Below are 18448 nucleotides of genomic sequence, written 5' to 3'. Positions count from 1 at the left end.
GTGCACGGGGAGATAAACTGGAATGTTCTAGAGCATTCATTCCCTTATTATGTGTGCAATCAGACCAGGGTTTTGTGTTCAAAAGGCTACTACTGTGCCTTAAAGAGGCACTAGAGGACGCCACACCGGGATTGCCTGGAGCGCCCACTGTGGCCAAATGGACCTCTCTCCTTATTTACATTTATAGTCAGCCACAGCAACACGATCATTTACTCAATGACCTCTACATCGCAAGCCCTGGACCAAGTATTCTACCCATGAGATCTTAGTCATCACAGCAACCTGTGGAATTAGTGTGACCAGTCCTAAAAGCCAGGTCACAGGAGAGGGTAGGTGATCTCCTGAAATCACATATCCAGGAAATGGCCAAGCTGGAATTGGAGCCTGATTGGCTCGTTCCAAAGCCTCTGTTCTTTTCACCACACTCAACCCACGAATGCAATCTCTTTTGTCATTAGCCTGGTGATTTTCCCTTTAAATAGACACAGTGGATGCTGATTTTGTCTTTATCAGCAGCTGGTCCTGGACCCAGAACTGGAAATCAGTCTAGGAATACAGGGAACTTATGTCAAAGGGGGCAGAACATCCCTTTGATTACTGACTGTGCAGGTCACTTACAAGAGTGGACGCCTCATCAGAACCCTCAGGTCTGAGAGGACATCTGTTGCTAGGAGTGTAGTGGGTGTAAACAGAGCAGGAGCCAGCCTCTCTGCTGGTTGGGGTTTTGTATTTGCTGTTTTGTTTTTCTAACATGACTCTCCACTAAAACCACCCCCATTTAACATCAAAAGCATTAAAAAATCCTAGGCAAGTCATTGTCCCAGTGGTTAATCAATCCATAAAAATATATTTAGCACCTACTGTGTGTCCAGCATTTCAACCCCATGGTGTTGATTAAAGCAGCAAGAAGTCACAGCTGCTGAGTTTTCACTGTAGCCACCCTGCTCTTTGATGCATCACAAAGACACATGCTCATCATTCAATCAGCCAATTGCTGAGGCCCTCCTGCAGCCTGGTGCAGCTCTGTGCTGGGTGTTCCAGAATACAGGGAAGGTATAAGATAGTTTGTTTCACGAAGGGGGTCAAGGCAGCCAAACAACAATATTTGGTTCTGTTTCTTGCTAGAGGTTAAATGTAGCAGAGGTTGTTACCAAGAAACGTAACTTAGTACTCATTCGTGGGGGGGGAAAGGCTCCTAAGTGTTGTAGGGTCCAGGGGATGATCTGGAAGAACTGGTCTGGTCATGGTGGCTTCCTGGAGGAGGCCAGTCTCAGGTTGGAGCTGAGGACTGAGGAGGTTTTCATGGGAGGCTGAGGAGCCCAGACCAGCCAGAGCAGAAGGCAGGGGTCAGGAGGGCAGAGGAGGTAGTGTTCCCGGAATAGGGGACTCACGGTATGATGGTTTCCGAGACATGACTCGTCAGCAATCTTTTCCTTTGGGTGGCAATGAAAGTGTATTTTCCCCCTCTGCTCAAATCAATGGACGATTAGAGTCTAAGAATCAGAATAAAACCAGTGGTATCTTTCTCTCCCTTTATTCGTTCTCAATGGCAGGAATTCAGCACTTTTTTTTTTAGTACCACTTTTTTTGCAGGTGGCAGAAGTGCTAATTAGAGCCACTAACAATTTCCTGGGTTGTTCTAACTCCCAAACTGACAAGAAACACTGCTTGGGTGTTTTAGAGAGAGCAGATTCCACTCTTCCCATTGATAAAGTGATTCTTCAAACCCGTTGGTCAGAGAAACGGATTGAATAGTTTCTCCATCCATATGTGTTGGGTGGCAAATTGTTCACTTTACTTTTTCCATATTTAAGAACGGGCCAGTATTTCCCCATGCGAGAGTACAAAACAGAAAACCTCAGCGATTGGTAGGATAGGTTGTAAGGAGCATTTATTTTGTTTGTTAGAGGCTTCCTTCACTCACGGAAGTAGGTTCACTAAAAGGAAAATTCAGGAGAGTTTTGAGTGAAGGTAGAATCCTGATAGTTCTTTGCGTACACATATTTTTGAGCTGTTTTTGAGAATAAAGAGGTAAAGGGCCTGCCTGCTCCCTGTTTGACTCCAGAATCCGCTGGTGTCACTGCCTTTTATCTCCCTCTGAGTTTTCAGTAGAACTTAGGACCGGGACTGTGTCATTAGTGTGGTCACTTTGAAGCTCCGAATTGGGCCAGAGGCAGGACAGTGACCATCCAGGGCAGGTGACTGCCCTGCTTTGACTCTCTCCAGGATGGAGATCCTCCAGGATGGAGATCCTCCTGCTCTCTGCCCTCTGCTGGGACTCAGGCTGCCTGAGAGGGTGTCATAGTCCACACAGGCTGTTTGGGGGAGCTCAGCCTGAGGCAGAGGGACCACAGTGCCAAGCCTTTGGCAGCAAAACCCATTTTCATCAGCTAATTAATGAACACGGTCAGGTCCAGGACGCTGTCTGAGGAGTTGTTGTTTATCTCCATATCCCCAAAGCTGAAGCTGCCTGTCATATTCACAAGCAAAAGGCAGCCCCTTCTCCAGGGAACGAATGCACCCTTCTCCCCAAAGAGCGGGGTGTTGGGAACAAAGCTCTATGTGCTCTTGGAGTCTGAGATATTTGAAGTGTCTAATGGTTTCAGCTCCTTTGGAATATGTGACTGTGTGTTTCATCTTTGTGCTTATCTCTGCTAGAATTTGTGAGGCTGCATACGCTTCCTGGGAAGTGGGTCTGGGAGGAGGAATTTGTGAGTTCATGCCCAGTGGAAACATGATTGTCAACACATTGGCCCCAGAGTCTCTGTCCTCAGGGAACCAGAGGCAATAGGGCCTGAACTCAGGGTACCTACTGAATATTTACTAAGGGCCTTAAATATAGCCCAAAGTCTGTGATAAAAATCACCATCTGGTCCAGGTGCATCTTGCAGTAAGAAAATCTGATATTTGAAAATTCAAAATGATATAACAGAAGGACTTGCCAGTTTGCATTACAAAAAGGATGCACGGGCTTCCCTAAGTGAAGCTTTCCCCTTTGATATTTAATATGTGGCTGATTTATTAAAAATTCTGTTCAGATTCAACTGGTCAGAAACACATTCATTTATTTTTATTTATTTAAGACATGTCACCTGCTTACGAGAGGTCTTGCGCAACTTACAGGCTAAAACATGGGGCAAAAGGAGACATTTAGGAAAGAAATAGAAAAGATAGAACCCAAAGGGAGGAGGTAAGGTTAGAAGCATCAAGCATACAAGATGAATGGGTTCTACAATTAGGCTCTCTAAGGGAAAAAAGGGCACATGAGCTAGGTTACCTGATTGTATAAAGGAAGACACATTTGTACCAGGTAATAAAAGATGTTTTGAATAGAAACTACTTAAAAATCAGAGACTGTTATAAATTGAAGATTAGTATTGTTGAGATGAAAGGTTTCTCCTCTAGACTTTTGGAGACAAACGTGGAAAAGTATAACACTACAGGCCTGTTATGTTAACATTTTTCACTACTTCTAAACCTTTGAATAATATTTACCCGACGATTTCATTAAAAAAACATTTCAATCCTTTATAGATTTACTTATTGCCAATTCAGGAAAAGGGCCGCCAATCAGACGTGTTTCCTTTAGGTGGCTGTGAGTTTTCCTGGAAGGCAACAAGTTTCTTCCAGCTAATGTCTAAACCTTTGATAATGTCAATGTAGCTTTAGGTCAATTTCAAAATTATCCAGAGAGTTCTGGCTAATGTAGAATTTCACTAAAAACAGCTAGAACTTAAACATTAGAAGAGGCGAGTTAGGGAAACATAGGAGGGCTTGGAGAGAGTCAGAACAGTACCTGGGACCTGACATATTTATATACTAGTCTGCAGACGAATCCTATTAAACTGAACTTAGGATTTTAAAAGGGTTGCAGATATGATCTCACCCTGATAATCAAGGCTCTTTTTCCTGGGAATCAAGAGCGACATGTAGTTGTAGATGTGTACACGTTGTTCAAAAGCAACAGAGATGTTAGTTGGGGTGACAGTCTATAAAATAATGACATATCAGCAATATCTGGTATTGGTTTAGCACTCACTGTGTGCCAGATGCTGTTCTAAGCCTTTAACTTTCCTTTTAAAGTTATCTCATATTCCTAACAAAAAAGGATGTGAAAATTGGTGAATCCTGAGTCTAAAAAAAATTTTTTTTAAGATTTTTATTTATTTATTCGACAGACAGAGATCACAAGCAGGCAGAGAGGCAGGCAGAGAGAGAGAGAGGAGGAAGCAGTCTCCCCACAGAGCAGAGAGCCTGACTCGGGGCTCGATCCCAGGACCCTGGGATCATGACCTGAGCCGAAGGCAGAGGCCTCAACCCACTGAGCCACGCAGGTGCCCCCTGAGTCTAAAAATTTTAATGTAGATGCATAGAGGGACAGGAGCTCTGTCTTCAGGGTGGAATCTGGCCCAACCTATGGCTAGATGGGGGACAGAGGTGGCTCATTCTGGACACACATCTCAAACCCAGAATCAAAGGGGGATGTTGTGTGGTGCCTTTTCACTACCCAAGCATACACCAGGTCCCTGGTCCCAGTAAACTCTGGACATCCTCAGCTGATGGTTGTACCTCTCATGCCAGTGAAGTCTGTCCTAAAGGAGACCGGAAACTCAATAAGAATGAGAGATAGAAGCCCAAGTGTATTTTCTATGGAAATACAAACTTCCCCCAAACCTAGCTGCTTAAACAAGATCCATTATCTTTCCCAGTGTCTGAGGGTTAGGAATCCAGGAGCAGTATAACTGGGTGGTTCTGGCTCAGGATATCTCATGAGGCTGCAGGAAGACATCATCAGGGCTACAGTTATCTCAAGGGTCTGCTAAGACTGAAGGATTTGCTTTCAAGCTCACTTGCATGGCTGTTGGCTGGGGGCCTCAGCTCCTAGCCTTGTGGATCTCTTTATGGGGCTGTCTCAAGACAGGGCAGCCAGTTTCTCCTTGAATAGCAAGTGATATGAGAGAGAGAGAGAGAGAGCATGAGAGAGCACTAGGCAGAAACTGCGATGTCTTTTAAAACTTAATCACAGATGAACAATCTAGACCAATAGAAGTTTAATGTGAGAAGGGACCAAGGCGGTGAATACCAGGAGGTAGGATCACTGGGAGCCATCTTGGAGCTGACTACCAGAGCAATCATCTTAGCTTCTGTGATTTCCAGAGAGGAGATGAGTGGGCATGGTAGGATGTATTATACTGGATTTCAGGAGTTCAGGCTTTGGAAGGTCCCACAAAGTCAGTGGACATGATATGAGACTCCAAAAGGGAATATGGCCCAAGGACTCTTACTGATAAAATTCTTAACATATATTGCCAGTGTTCTTGAAGAAAAATGGTAAGGTGGGAGCAGATGTTGATGAAAGCAGAGTGGCTATTGGAAAGCTCCCCTTCAAGTACAGTTGGCACAGGAGAGAGGAAGCCATCGGTGTACTAGAGTCACACAAATCTCATTAAGCCTAATTACTGAGGGCAGCACAATTGTAAGGATAACAAAAAAAGATTTTCTTATTTGACATGAGCAGAAAATCAAGAAAGGACCTGACTGGTGATGGTGGGAAGTTCTCTAATACTAAACATTTCTGTAAAGCAAACTCTTACTGAGTCTCACTATGTACCAGGCAAAGTGCCAGGTGCTGAGGATACAAAGATAATTAAGAAAAGGTCGCTGCCTTCCAGGATCTCCCAGTCTAACAGGAAGACACACATATAAACAAATGCCATTCTGCAGGATCAGTACAGTAATGAGATTCAGTGCAGGTAGACCAGGGACATTAGGAGAGACACTGCCAGTGCTACTTGGGGGCAGGCAGGTCAGGGAAGGCTGTGCAGAAGAGATTACACTTGAGCTGAGTCCTAAAGGATGAGCAGGATTTTGCCAAATGAACAATAGGAGGAGGGGCAGGAGAAAAAGAACTGCCAAGTACAGAGTGTGGGAGCAGGGCAGGGTGGGGAAGCTGCTGGTGCTTCACAAAATGAGAGCAGGGTGGAGAGTACAGGTGGGGCTAGAGAGGCTCTGCACTGGGGGTACATGGGCCGGTGTCGCTCTAAGTGGGGTCCTACATCAGCATCAGTTGGGAAGCTTGTGAAAATGCAGACCCCCTGCAGCCCAATCTTATGTCCACACCAGCTGATTGTTGACCTTACCCGTTTTCTCTTCTTCCTGGGCTAGATTACATTTCCCAGCTTCCTCTGCAGTCAGATTCTATTTCCCAGCCTCCTTTGCAGCTGGACTACATTCCCAGCCTCCTTTGCATTTAGACTCTATTTCTCCCTCTTTACAGGTAAGTGCACTCATGTCAATGGAATATGAATGGAAGTAATATGTGCCATTTCCAGACCTGACCCATTAAGATGTGCCCTGAATGTTCTCCATTACCTTGTCCTTTTCTCCGTGTTGATGGAGGTGAGCACAGGGATCTTGGAAGCCACATGTTGGGGATGGCATATTAACATTGAGGAAACCCTGGGTCATTTCTTCATTGTTTAGGGAGGGCCACCCACTAATCTGAAACACCAGTATTTGAGTTTCAAGAGAATACAAAACAAAATTCTGTCATGTCTGAGCAGTTGTAAATTTGGGGGTCTGTTTGTTTTTGCAGCTAGCATTACCTTTACTAATACAGCAATGGACTCGGCTTCTGAGAGAGGAATTCTTTGGAGAATCTGCCCTTTTAACAAGCACCCTAGAGAAGTTGGAGAGTCACTGCTCTAGAGCAAAGAGGAACCCACCACTCATCAGTGGCAGGCCAAGTAACATGATGCTATTTGCATTTTAGAATGGCAGTGAGAAAGCAGAATTTTACCTCCTTTTTCTTTGCCAAGGTGAGCAATCTACTGATGAAAAAGAAAAAGAAAACTGTGGTAAGAGAAAATTGAAGTTCAAGATGAGTAAAGAGATTATAACAAGCACCAACCTGCTGTAAATGAGCTCAAGTCCCTTGGCCAGGACAAATTACACTCCAGGGAGTAGAGAACTCACCACTGATGCTGTAGCGTCTCTGCTGATAATCTTTAAGAAACATGGAGATGGGAAGAGAAAATGGAACACTTGAGATAGGAAAATGTAGCTTTTCTTAAGGGGGAAGGGGAATGATTCAGCAAATTACAAAAGTGGGGATATCCTATTCACCTCTTTCAGTTGATTATTTAAAGTTGATTTGTGAGCACATGAAAAATCCAGAATTCTCTAGAAGCCCATGTGGCTTCTTTAAGAGCAAGTCACAACAAGGTAACTATATTCCCAGCTTTGTGATAGGGTTGCTAGATTATCATGTTAGGGACTTGTGTTAGTTATGGTAGAAGCAAAGCACACCTCAGCTCAGTATTTGTCAAGGAATCTCATGAGAAATCTGTACACAAGACAAAGTAATTGTAACTTCAGACTGGTATGCGTAGTAGGTGAATTTAAAATTGTATTATGGCCATACCTGAAGATACCGATCTATGTCAGTGAGAAAGTAAATTTCTAGTGAAAGGCCACAGTTGTGGTTCCATCTGATATTTTCACTAGTGATGCAGACATAGATGACTTAGTGAATACTTAACCAATCTTTGGATGACATGTAGGAAATATATTATTAGTTGCATAACCAGACCCCCAAATAGGCTCGAGTACCAAGATAGGAGATGAACCAGACAAATGGGTAGAATTGAGCATGTGGGTCCAGACAGTCTCCTGCACAAGTTTGGGGCTAAAAGATACAATAGTTGTGGTTTGAGAGAAAGACACAGAACCATACCACCAAGCAGCAGTGTGGTTCCACTTTGCACAGCCCAGAATGGACTCAGAGTTTATCGATAAGGCTCTGGGCTTAGCTGAGACCTGTGTGTGGTTATCTGAAGGGTGTCAGGAGCAGAGGGGTCAAGGCAGATTTCACAGGGGTCTGATGGGTGGATTCAGGCCCGTGAGAGAATGAACTCCTTACAGCCATCTCACAGCGGTCCCAAGGGATGGGCTGCTTGGGAGGTAGGAGCGCCTGTCAATGGACATGACCAAGTGGAGAGAGAAAGTCCCTCCGTGGGACATCATGGAAGGGATGAAGGATGTTTGGTCACAGAGAAATCATGAAAGTCCCTGCACATTTTAGTAGCTACTATGACTGACTGTCATTTTTTGAGAACTTAAAATGTGCCAGACCCAGTGCTAAGTGGGCTCAAGAGCCCTGTATTAGTTTCCTTTTGCTGCTGTAACAAATTACTATAAAATTCATGGCTTAAAACAATACAAATGTGTTATCTCTCAGTTCTGGAGATCAGAAGTCCAAAATCAGGTGTCTCTAGGGCTCTGTTCCTTCTGGAAGCTCTAGGGGAGGATCCTTTCTCTTGTATTTGTTGGCTTCAGGAACCCATCTGCCTGCCTTGGTTTTTGGCCCCTTCCTGCATCCTCAAAGTTAGCATAGCATCTGCAAATCTCTGTCCACCTTTCTGTCTATCGTTCTCTCTGCTTCTGGTATCTTATCTCTTCCGATCTTGATCATCTTACCTCCCTCTCTGAAGGACCCTTGTGGTTACATTATATTGGACTCACCCAGATAATCTAAATCAACTCTCCATCTCTGCATCCTTAGCTTAATCACATCTGTAAAGTTTCTTTTGCCATGTAAGCTACCATATTCACGGGTTTGGGGGAATGGGACAATGACATCTTGGGGGGGGGTTGTTATTCTGTCGACTACAAGCCCTTTATAGATTGTCTCATTTAATTTGTTCCCTTTCTATATTGATGATTTAGGCATTATTTCCACCTAACAGATGGAGAATCAGAGCCACGGGAAGGTTGAGCGATACATCGTGCCAGGATGAGACAAGACCGTGGGGATTCGAACCGGGTGCTGACTGGTTTTTTAACCACTCTGATGCTGTAGTGCACGTATTATTATTATTTTTAGAGCCCATAATTCTCAGCACTAATAATCGCTTTTCTTTAGTGGTGTTAATTTAGTGGTGACATTATTGCAGCTTGTTTTTCCAAAATGTCACAGAAGTCAGCCATTTCCATTTCCAGCTAGTACAAAATGGAACTAGCCTCTCTTGCTTTCCCATCAGCATCCCCAGCTCACAGCAATTCCCCCTCCTGGATTTTGTCACCTTGGGCTTTCTCAGCTACAGGAGTTTGGAACAGTGCTATTTTCTTTTTTTTTTTTTTAAAGATTTTATTTATTTATTTGACAGAGAGAAATCACAAGTAGGCAGAGAGGCAGGCAGAGAGAGAGGAGGAAGCAGGCTCCCTGCTGAGCAGAAAGCCCGATGTGGGGCTTGAACCCAGGATCTGGGATCATGACCTGAGCCGAAGGCAGTGGCTTAACCCACTGAGCCACCCAGGCGCCCCGGAACAGTGCTATTTTCTGAATTCAGATCTGACAATCTTTGTCGACTAAAGGTTACACAGCTGCAAAAGTTTGTCTTTAACCCAAAGTCACAGCGTTGTCAGGGAGAGTATAAAGAGATTCCCAGAATTGCAGGTTAAAAACCTCGTGATTCAGCAAGGCAGCGGGGGCAGCATCGCGATGGTGGCATTTAGGTCCCAGGGTAGGTGGCAACGTGGTCATGTCTGGCTGAAACCTGCTCCCCGCTGAAACCGGCACTCAGGCCCTGGAGAGGTGGGCAGTGCAGGCATCTCCTGCCCAGGCCTTCTGTGCTGGGATGTTTCTTCCAGCAACTGAACATCCACAGCCTTGTCTCTCCAACGGTGAAGCTCAGAGAGAGACAAGCCCTGTTTACAGATGAGCCCCCAAGGCTCAGAGCTGTGCTCCAGGTCACCTGACCAACCCATGGCAGAGACTGCACCCAAAGTTGAGAGCCCTGGGTTCTTGTCCTGGCTCTGCCAGCAGCTGCTGGCCTGGGACAATGAGTGTGGCCATGAGCATGTCACGTCTTTCTCTGTTCATCCTTCTAGGATGCTCCCTGTTGACGAGTAAGAGCTCCACTAGTCACCCACTTCTCACTGTGCTCAGCTGGGCCAGCCTGGGCCTTGCATGGGAACTGAGTTGGCAATGAATTGAGCCCAGCCTCTCTGGAGAGAGGCCTCAGGCACCTGTTGGGGAGGGCGTCCCTGATGACACCAGGAACTGTTTTCCAGCAAGAGAGTACACAGGGTGCAGGAAGGGCTTGGCTGGGGGTGGAGGCCGTGAACTACTGGGATGCTGAGCAGTGGCTGGATGGCTGCAGAGGAGGGAAGGGCCTCTAGGCAGTGGAATTTAGCTCCTATGCAACTGCTGCGACCCAGCTGGCCCTCCGGGCAGGTTGTTTCTAGATGTTCACATGGCACTACCATGGCCACTTTCATCAAGCTTCAGCTGTGAGGGGGGTATTGATTGGGCAACTTAGAGTCTAGAAAGAAAGGTTTTGGACGACTTGTTTATACACTGGGCTGAAAAGGCAGAAACTGCTCTTACTAAATACCTATTTTGTGCCTGGCACTGGCTGGGGTTTTCACTGACCCTGGATCCAAGAGGAATATCATACAGTTCCTGCCCTCACGGAAGTCCAGTCCACATGCCTGTGGGTGCTAGCCTTTACCAGACAACATAAGGAATAAACAAGGTGGTAATTAATGAAGATAAAAGGAAGTAGCAGGAATAGTAACTGAAGGACTAAACAGAGTGGTAATTAACAAAGATAAAAGAATTAACAGGAGTAGAAAGTGAGGAAGTGCTGAGTTTGGGAGTACCCAGGATCTGTTTTTCTGCCAGAACTCTGGCCTTTGGATGAGAGAGTGAATCTTTTAGAACATTTCCCAATAGGAGGCTTGATTTCTTAAAAGTAATATTCTGCTGCTCATTTGTGTTCTTTGTTTAGCTTGTAGTCCACTAGGACGCTTGGATCTTCTTTTCTCCATCTTGCATCTAACTCTTGTATAGTTGCCATCTTTCTCTGGAATGTACCCTTCTCGATGCTCATCATTCCTCTGACAAAAGAGTGGAAACAGGAGATAATTTTTTAAACGTTCAATTTATTTTATTTTATTTTTTTGCTTTTTCCCCCAAACAGCTTTATTGAGTTACAATTTATAGACCATAACATTTACACATTTTAAGTGAGCAATTCAGTCAATTTTAGTAAATTTACAAAGATGTGCAACCATCACCACAAGCAGTTTTAGAACATTTCCATCACCAGAGGGAATAATTTAAGGGCACAATACAAGAAATATGGGTTTATTCAACCTGCTTGAACATGCATTTCTGAAATTATTGTACTTAAAATATGTCAGCAAATTTTGACTTACTTCATGGTGAATTTTTGCAAAAAAAGCAAAATGAACTGGAAGAATCCCTGTGCCTGAAATCTTAAGAAACCATTATCCACTTTATAGATCACTTCATTAATAAACAGATTATTACAAAAGTAATTATTTTAGAGATGGCAAGTGCCATTAGCTAATACTATGTTGTTGTCTACTGGGACTTACAAGAAGTCTTTTTAATTTGCTCTTCAAAAATCATTTACACCCACAAAACCACTTCAGACAACGAAATAAATCTAGGTATGGGCAAACCTTAGTTACCATGGCAAAACCAGCTTCATCTTTTACCTTTGTAATTTGTTTCCAGTGAGATTTTTCTTTCCTCTCCAGAAATCCCTGTTTTGTGGAAGGACTTGTGTGGTGAATCCCATCGCTTTGTAGAAGTGTCTACCCCTCCAGCGTGAAAGGCACCAGTCAGTCATCCAATCCTTTGGGGGTGAAAAGTACACTGAATATTGAATGCTCGGATGCCTCCATTGTAAGTACTCCTTTTTGCATGCCTAGTAGTTGGAAAGTTCAGAATTGGGGGCTGGCCCCTCCATTAGGTATGCCTTTCCTTTCATGGGCTGATCCCTCTGGTAGAGCTTATGGGAAGGACATAAACCCCTTTTCTTCTAATCTTATATTCTGTCCTCCTTAATGCCGTAGATCCATCAAATATAGAGAAATTGTGTATTCCCAAGCAGAAAAGAAATCATTCTTCCAATAAAGGTACAGGAGAAGCATGATCTTAGGTTGGAAGCTCTTAAAATGATCTCAAGTTCCATTTGTGAGAGTATATTGGGGATTAAATATTATACTGCTGTCTGCTTTTTGTTAGAAAGAGACAAATGTCCAGAAACATAATTTCATCAGAGACTTAGTATTTATTCGTAAGTTTAAATGTGAAGTCATTGTATATTCAGAGAAGTGCACACTATCAAGGATGCCTCCTGATACATTTTTACCTAGTGAACATACTCTGATCAAGATAGAGAACATTGCACACACTCCAAAACCTCCTGTATGCCTGTCCAGCATTATCTCCACAGAGTAGTCAAAATCTGTGTTCTATCAGAAATAGATTTGTGTTGCCATGTAAATGGAATCACACAGTTCGGTAGATGAACCCCACCCCCTGCCCCCTTCTTCATGGTTTTGCTTTCTGAGGCTTTACTATCTGTAGTTTCAGCTGGGGTCTGGAAGCTGATAATCCTTCTGACATGTGTTAGAAGGTCAATAATAGCTGAATGCTATATCATAATGCCTACATCTCGCCTCATTTCATTTTACCACATTGTCATTTTACCATCTTGTATCAATCATCACAAGAAGAAGGGTGAGTACAATACAATAAACTATTTCGTATTGAGTGTGTGTATATGTGTGTGTGAGAGAGACCACATTCACCTAACTTTTTATTATGTATGTATAGGGAAAAAAACATACTATATGTAGGTTTGGTACTGTCCATGGTTTCAGGCATCCTCTAGGGGTCTTGGAACATATCCCCTGCAGATAAAGGGGGACTACTATATGTATCTTTTTGTATCTGACTTTTTCACCCAATACTGGTGTCTGTGAAATTCATCCATTGTCTGTCGCAGGAGTTCAGTTTTTACACTGTTGTATATAATATTCCATTGTATGACTACACCATGATATAGTTAGCTTTTCTACTGTTGAGAGACATTTCTAGTTTCTAGTTTTTATCTAGTAGGGATAGTGTCCCTATGAACATTTTTTACACATCTTTTTTTTTTTTTTAAAGATTTTATTTATCTATTTGACAGAGAGAGATCACAAGTAGACAGAGAGGCAGGCAGAGAGAGAGAGAGAGAGAGGGAGGGAAGCAGGCTCCCTGCTGAGCAGAGAGCCCGATGCGGGACTCGATCCCAGGACCCTGAGTTCATGACCTGAGCCGAAGGCAGTGGCTTAACCCACTGAGCCACCCAGGCACCCCTTTACACATCTTTTTGTGCAACTAGGTAGACATATCTATTAGAGTAGAATTGCTAGGTCATGGGAATGCAATGTTTAGCTTTAATAGATAGGATAATTAAGACTTTCTAATTTTTCCAGAGTCAATACTTTCAGGTTGTGATTTTTTTAAAAACAGAATTTGTCCATTTCATCTAAATTATAAAATTTATTGGCACAAAGTTACTTAGAGCATCTTCTCATTGCCTCTTTGATAATTGTATGCATTTCTAGTGATGATACCTTTTTTCATTAGTGATATTAATAATGTTTTCCTTTTTTCCCTTGATCCATCTTTCTAGGGATTTATAAATTTTATTAGTTTTTTTAAAGAACCAATTTTGGGTTTAGTTGGTTTTCCTCTCTTCTATCTTTTTTCTATTTCACCTTTTGCTTATATCGTTATCATTTCTTTCCTTCTAGTTTATTTGCCTTAATTTTGGTATTCTTTTCTAACTCCTTGAGGTAGTCATTCGGTCACGAATTTTCTGCTATTTTTTTTCTAAAATATACATTTAAGGGTGTAAATTGTTCCTTTAAGCCTAGCTGAAGTGCTGTGCTACAAATTTTTGACATGTTGCTTCATCATTATTATCCAGTTCAGAGTATTTTCTAATTTCCATGAAGATTTCTAATTTCTGATTTGGTTTTTGAATCATGGGTTATTTAGAAGTGTTATTTAATAATTTCCAAATATTTGAGGATTTTTAAAGTGTTTCATATTGATCTCTAGGATTTTTTTTCTCACTCAACTAAGAGGACATATTCTGTTGAAACTTCAACCCTTTGCAATTTATTGAAATCTGCATTATGATTTGGAATATGGTTTATTTTGTTAAATATCCCATGCACACTTCAAAATAATGTCATCCTGCTCTTGCTGGGTTCGGCGCCCTACCTATGCCAACAAAGTCAAGTTCGTTTCTCATGTTGTTGAAGTCCCCTTTATCTTTACTGATTCATTGTCTGATTAGTCTGTAAGTTGCTGAAAATGGATTTGAAATCTTCAACTATGCTATTGGATTTACTTGTTTTCCTTTTAGTTCTGTTTGGGCTCTGCATGTTTTAAGTTTTGTTTTTAGATGCATACACATTTCAGGTTATTAAATCTTTCTGCTGAATTGAATTTTTGTTATTGTGAAATGCTCTGCTTTATCTCTGGGAATACTTCATGCCTTAAAGTCTTGCTTTGTCTGATAACAGTATAGATAAGCCAGCTTTCCTTTGGTTAGTGCTTCTGTGGCATATTGACTCTCAACGTTTATGTGTCCATCTGCCATAAGCAGCATATAGTTGGATCTTTCTGTTTTGTGTTGTTTTTTTCCCGTCTGAAAGTCTTTTAATTTTAATTGGATAATCGAATCTACTTATATCTAACAAGTTCCTGATTTTTTGGTGTTAATTTTATTGTCTTAATATTTATTTTAAATTTGCTTGATCTGGTTTTTGTTCTTTTTCTTTTTTTTTCGTTGCCTTCTTTTAATAAAGTACTCTTCATTATTATATTTTCTTCTTCTATTAGCATGTTAGTTATAAATTATTTTATTATTTATTTAGAATTACCCCCAGAGCAGTGGTTGGCATACTTTTTATTTTCTGGGCAGAGACAGATAGTAAATATTTTAGGTGTAGAGGGATATGCATAGTCTCTGACTCCCTCTTCCCCCTCTCTCCTCTTCTTCTTCCTTCTCCTTCAACTAGTCTCTAAAAATGCAAAACCATTCTTAGTTCCCAAGCTGTATAAAACAGGCTGTGGGCTGGATTTGGGTGTGGGTAGGATTTGGATGTGGGTAATAGTTTGCCAAACTCTGCTAAAGATATGCCATATGCATTCACAGAATCTATCCTTCAGTTAATAATTTTACTACTTTGTGGACAACTCATGGACCTTACAACACCTTAATTCTGTTTACCCAATTCCATTCTTCCTTTTATGCTATTTTGGTCATGTATTTTACTTCTCTGTGTATTTGAAATCCCACAAGACATTATTATTTTTACTGTTTTAAAGATTTGCTCTTCTGTTTATGATTTCTGGTGCTCTCTATTTCTTTTTGCATTACTTTTCTTCCAAGTAGGATCATGTCATCAGAATAACTTCCTTTAGTATTTCTTTTAATGTGTGTATGTTGACAATGCATTTTCTTATTTTTTTATTTGCTTGAAATTTTTGTTCATCTTCCTTTTTAAGGGTATTTCTGGTGGATATAGAATTCTAGACTGACAGTTACTTCTTTCTGCCCTTAGCCTTTTAGCTCTGTCATTCTATTCACTTCTGGCTTCTATTGTTTTTCTAGAGTGGGTCTTAGGATTTCTCCTATTGAATTTTTTTCCTCCTCTGGCTATTTTAAGATTTTTATTTTTATCTTTAGTTTTTGACGCTTTAGCATAATGTGCCTTTGTATTCTTTTCTTTGATTTTATGTGTTTGAGTTTGTTGGTGCTACTTGAATCTACATATTCTGCTCTTTAGCTCTTTGAATACAGATTCTGGTCCATTTCCACTCTGCTGGGATTCAAGTTCCACATATGTTGGTTCTTTTCACTCTGTCTCTTATGCTCTTTTCCCTGTTTCTTTTCCTGTCTCTCTTTTTGTGCAGATATGTGTCTAATTGTTTTTCTTCTGTTTCAATTTGATTATTTTTCTACTGACCTATTTTCCAATTTACTAATCCTCTTTTCTGCTGTGTCTAATCTGCTATTAAACCTATTACCTATTTATTCATCCTTAATTTTAGTTATGATATTTCTCAGTCCTAGAATTTTTGTTTTCTTCTTTTAAAATAGATTCCAGGTTTCTATCCATCTGTTTGTTTGAACATATTAATCCTAGGTTTATGGTCTTTGATAACTACAGTACCTAGATCACTTATATGTTTCTCTATAGTTTCTATGTCTCTTTTAAATTTGCTTTTGTTTCCGAGCATGCTGCATATTTTGATTGAACACTGGATATTGGGAATGAAGAATGGTTGAGGCTCTGAATAATTTTGCCTTCCTTTGGAGAGGATTTTTTTCCCCCCTCTCCACGCAGAATAGTCAGAACACCTTGATCCCATCAGGAATTGAGATATTTTGAAGTTGGATTTTAGGCTTTGTGAGGGCTGGTCTCTGCCTGGCTTGTTCCATCTCTTAGGATATAATCCTTTGTCTGTCTCAATAAAAACCCAGGTTATTTACTGAAACTTCCCCTCCTTGGTGGGCCCTGAACATCAATATTTTTTCTCCTTAGCACTTGGAGACTGCTCATACTCTGACTGGTTTTTCAACCTTTTAGAAGCTGTTTACTGCTTAGTTTCTTGGCTGCTTGCCTATCATGTGGAAAGCTTAGGAATGAAAAAATTCCTTGAGGGGAAATCAAATGCAGAATACCTGGCTTATTTCTATTTAGGCTCTTTCTCCAGGATAAGAGTTCCCTATGTTCTGGCTGCTTCAGTAGATTTACACTTCAAATTTTGTTTTCTCAGACCACCTAGGCTACTACAGTTCTAGACCAATGTTTCTCCTCTGTCTCATTGATACCTCTTAAGAACTGGCAAATGCCTAGAAGGGAAAGCATGAAGGAAATTTCGGTTTTACTCACTGCCTTTCCCTTTTCTCCAGAATCTTGGCCCCTAAAGTCCTAGCTGCTTTTACTCTCTGATGACTTTTAACAGCTATTTTATGCAATATATTTAGCTTTTACAGTTGCTCTTGGCTGAAGTCTCCAGAGATTTATTTGTTTGTTTATTCATTTTTGAGTTTTGAGATTCATATTTTATTTACAAGTAAATGAAGAATGTCCCAAATGAAGTACAAGTGAATGAAGATTGTCCCAAATGAAGAAATTTGGGACAAGAAGAGCAATCTAAAGTAGGTGCTGGCTCCACAACACTGTGTGAAAGGAGGCTGTGCCACTGTTCTTTTTGAGCAATGATTTCTCCATTAATAAGGGGGGAAAAAAAAGACATGTAATTTCTTCATGTTGCATGTGTGAAAGAATTCAAAATAAAAATGACTTTTCAAATCTCTACAGTCCCTAGTCAAATGTGTGAAATGACCAGGATGTCACTTTCGTTCAGTGAGAACCCCTACTCCCCAAGAGCAGTAGCCTCTGAGAAACTGACCTAATCTTCATCAACAGTTTCTGCTTGATGAATGGAGAGACCCCGATCCTCCAGAGCTTGAACTTCCAGCTTCTCAGCTTCTAGCTTGGTCTGCTGTTCTACCCTTCATTCTTCTAGGATTTCATCATCAGACACTTGCTGGTGGGGTGTGTCACTCTCCTTTCCGAGACTATATCTCCTAGAAGGACCACATTTTCTTTTCTGACCACAAAAATCCCTTGAGATATATCACTGTACTTTTTGCTCACATGAATGGGCTCCATAGTCTGATGTAACACTAAATTAGCAAAATGATCAATGCTTCTTATAAAACTGATAAGCATCCTCCCATCTTAAATCAGGACCAAGAGCTTCTTGTCGATGTCCTTGAGGAGGCTTGTGGGGCCAGACATAGAGTTCATTCTGGGCTGAGATAGGGCTGCTGTATTTCGCCTTGGTGGGCTAGCATCCCCAACATCTCCTTCCTTTCACCATAGTTGTGCCTGGGTGGGATCCAGACAGAAACCTGGAACCCAGACCAGGAACAGCATGCTGTCCCAGCTCTCAACAGCTGAGGTCATCTGGAAAATCCTCTAGAGATTTATTTTTAAAAAGTGATTTCCAGGACATGTCCCAGGGCCATTGCACATTTAGCTCTATTTCTTGAGTCTTTTTGAGACATCCCCAATCAAGGGCTGGCAAGGTCTTTCGGCTTCTTCAACATCTTCAAAAATAAATTATTGTAAGTATTAGCTATTTTGCATTTTTAAAAAGATTTTATTTATTTATTTATTTAAGAAAGAGAGAGAGAGAGGAGCAGAGGGAGATGGACCAGCAGACTTGTGCCTGAATGTGGAGCCTGAGGTGGGCATGGAGCCTGAGGCGGGCTCGATCTCACAACCTGGGACCATGACCTGAGCTGAAATCAAGGGCCAGACACTTAACCACCTGAGCCACCCAGGTACCCCAAACTATATTGTATTTTAAAATTGAGGTTAATGTGCCATGTATGATCATTCTCAATCAGATCATTCAGTTTACCTCAAGACTGATTCTCTGTGGAATAGTTTACTATCTTTCACTTTATATGTGAGGCATTCCATTCAAACTTACACACACACACAAACACTCACTCACTCACTATACATCACGCCTCCTTTGACC

The 18448-nt window shown here is 41.6% G+C and overlaps 1 pseudogene; it reads right to left on the bottom strand.

Annotated features, from left to right (window-relative positions):
• Positions 1-17305: 17305 nt before the first annotated feature.
• Positions 17306-17706, bottom strand: LOC125109759 (U6 snRNA-associated Sm-like protein LSm1; annotated as a pseudogene).
• Between the last annotated feature and the right edge of the window lie 742 nt (positions 17707-18448).

Source organism: Lutra lutra, chromosome 9 (assembly GCF_902655055.1).
Source record: "Lutra lutra chromosome 9, mLutLut1.2, whole genome shotgun sequence".
In the NCBI taxonomy this organism is placed as follows: Eukaryota; Metazoa; Chordata; class Mammalia; order Carnivora; family Mustelidae; genus Lutra; species Lutra lutra.
The sequence above is the reverse complement of the archived record's forward strand: the minus strand, read 5'-3'. Positions and strand labels throughout refer to the sequence as shown.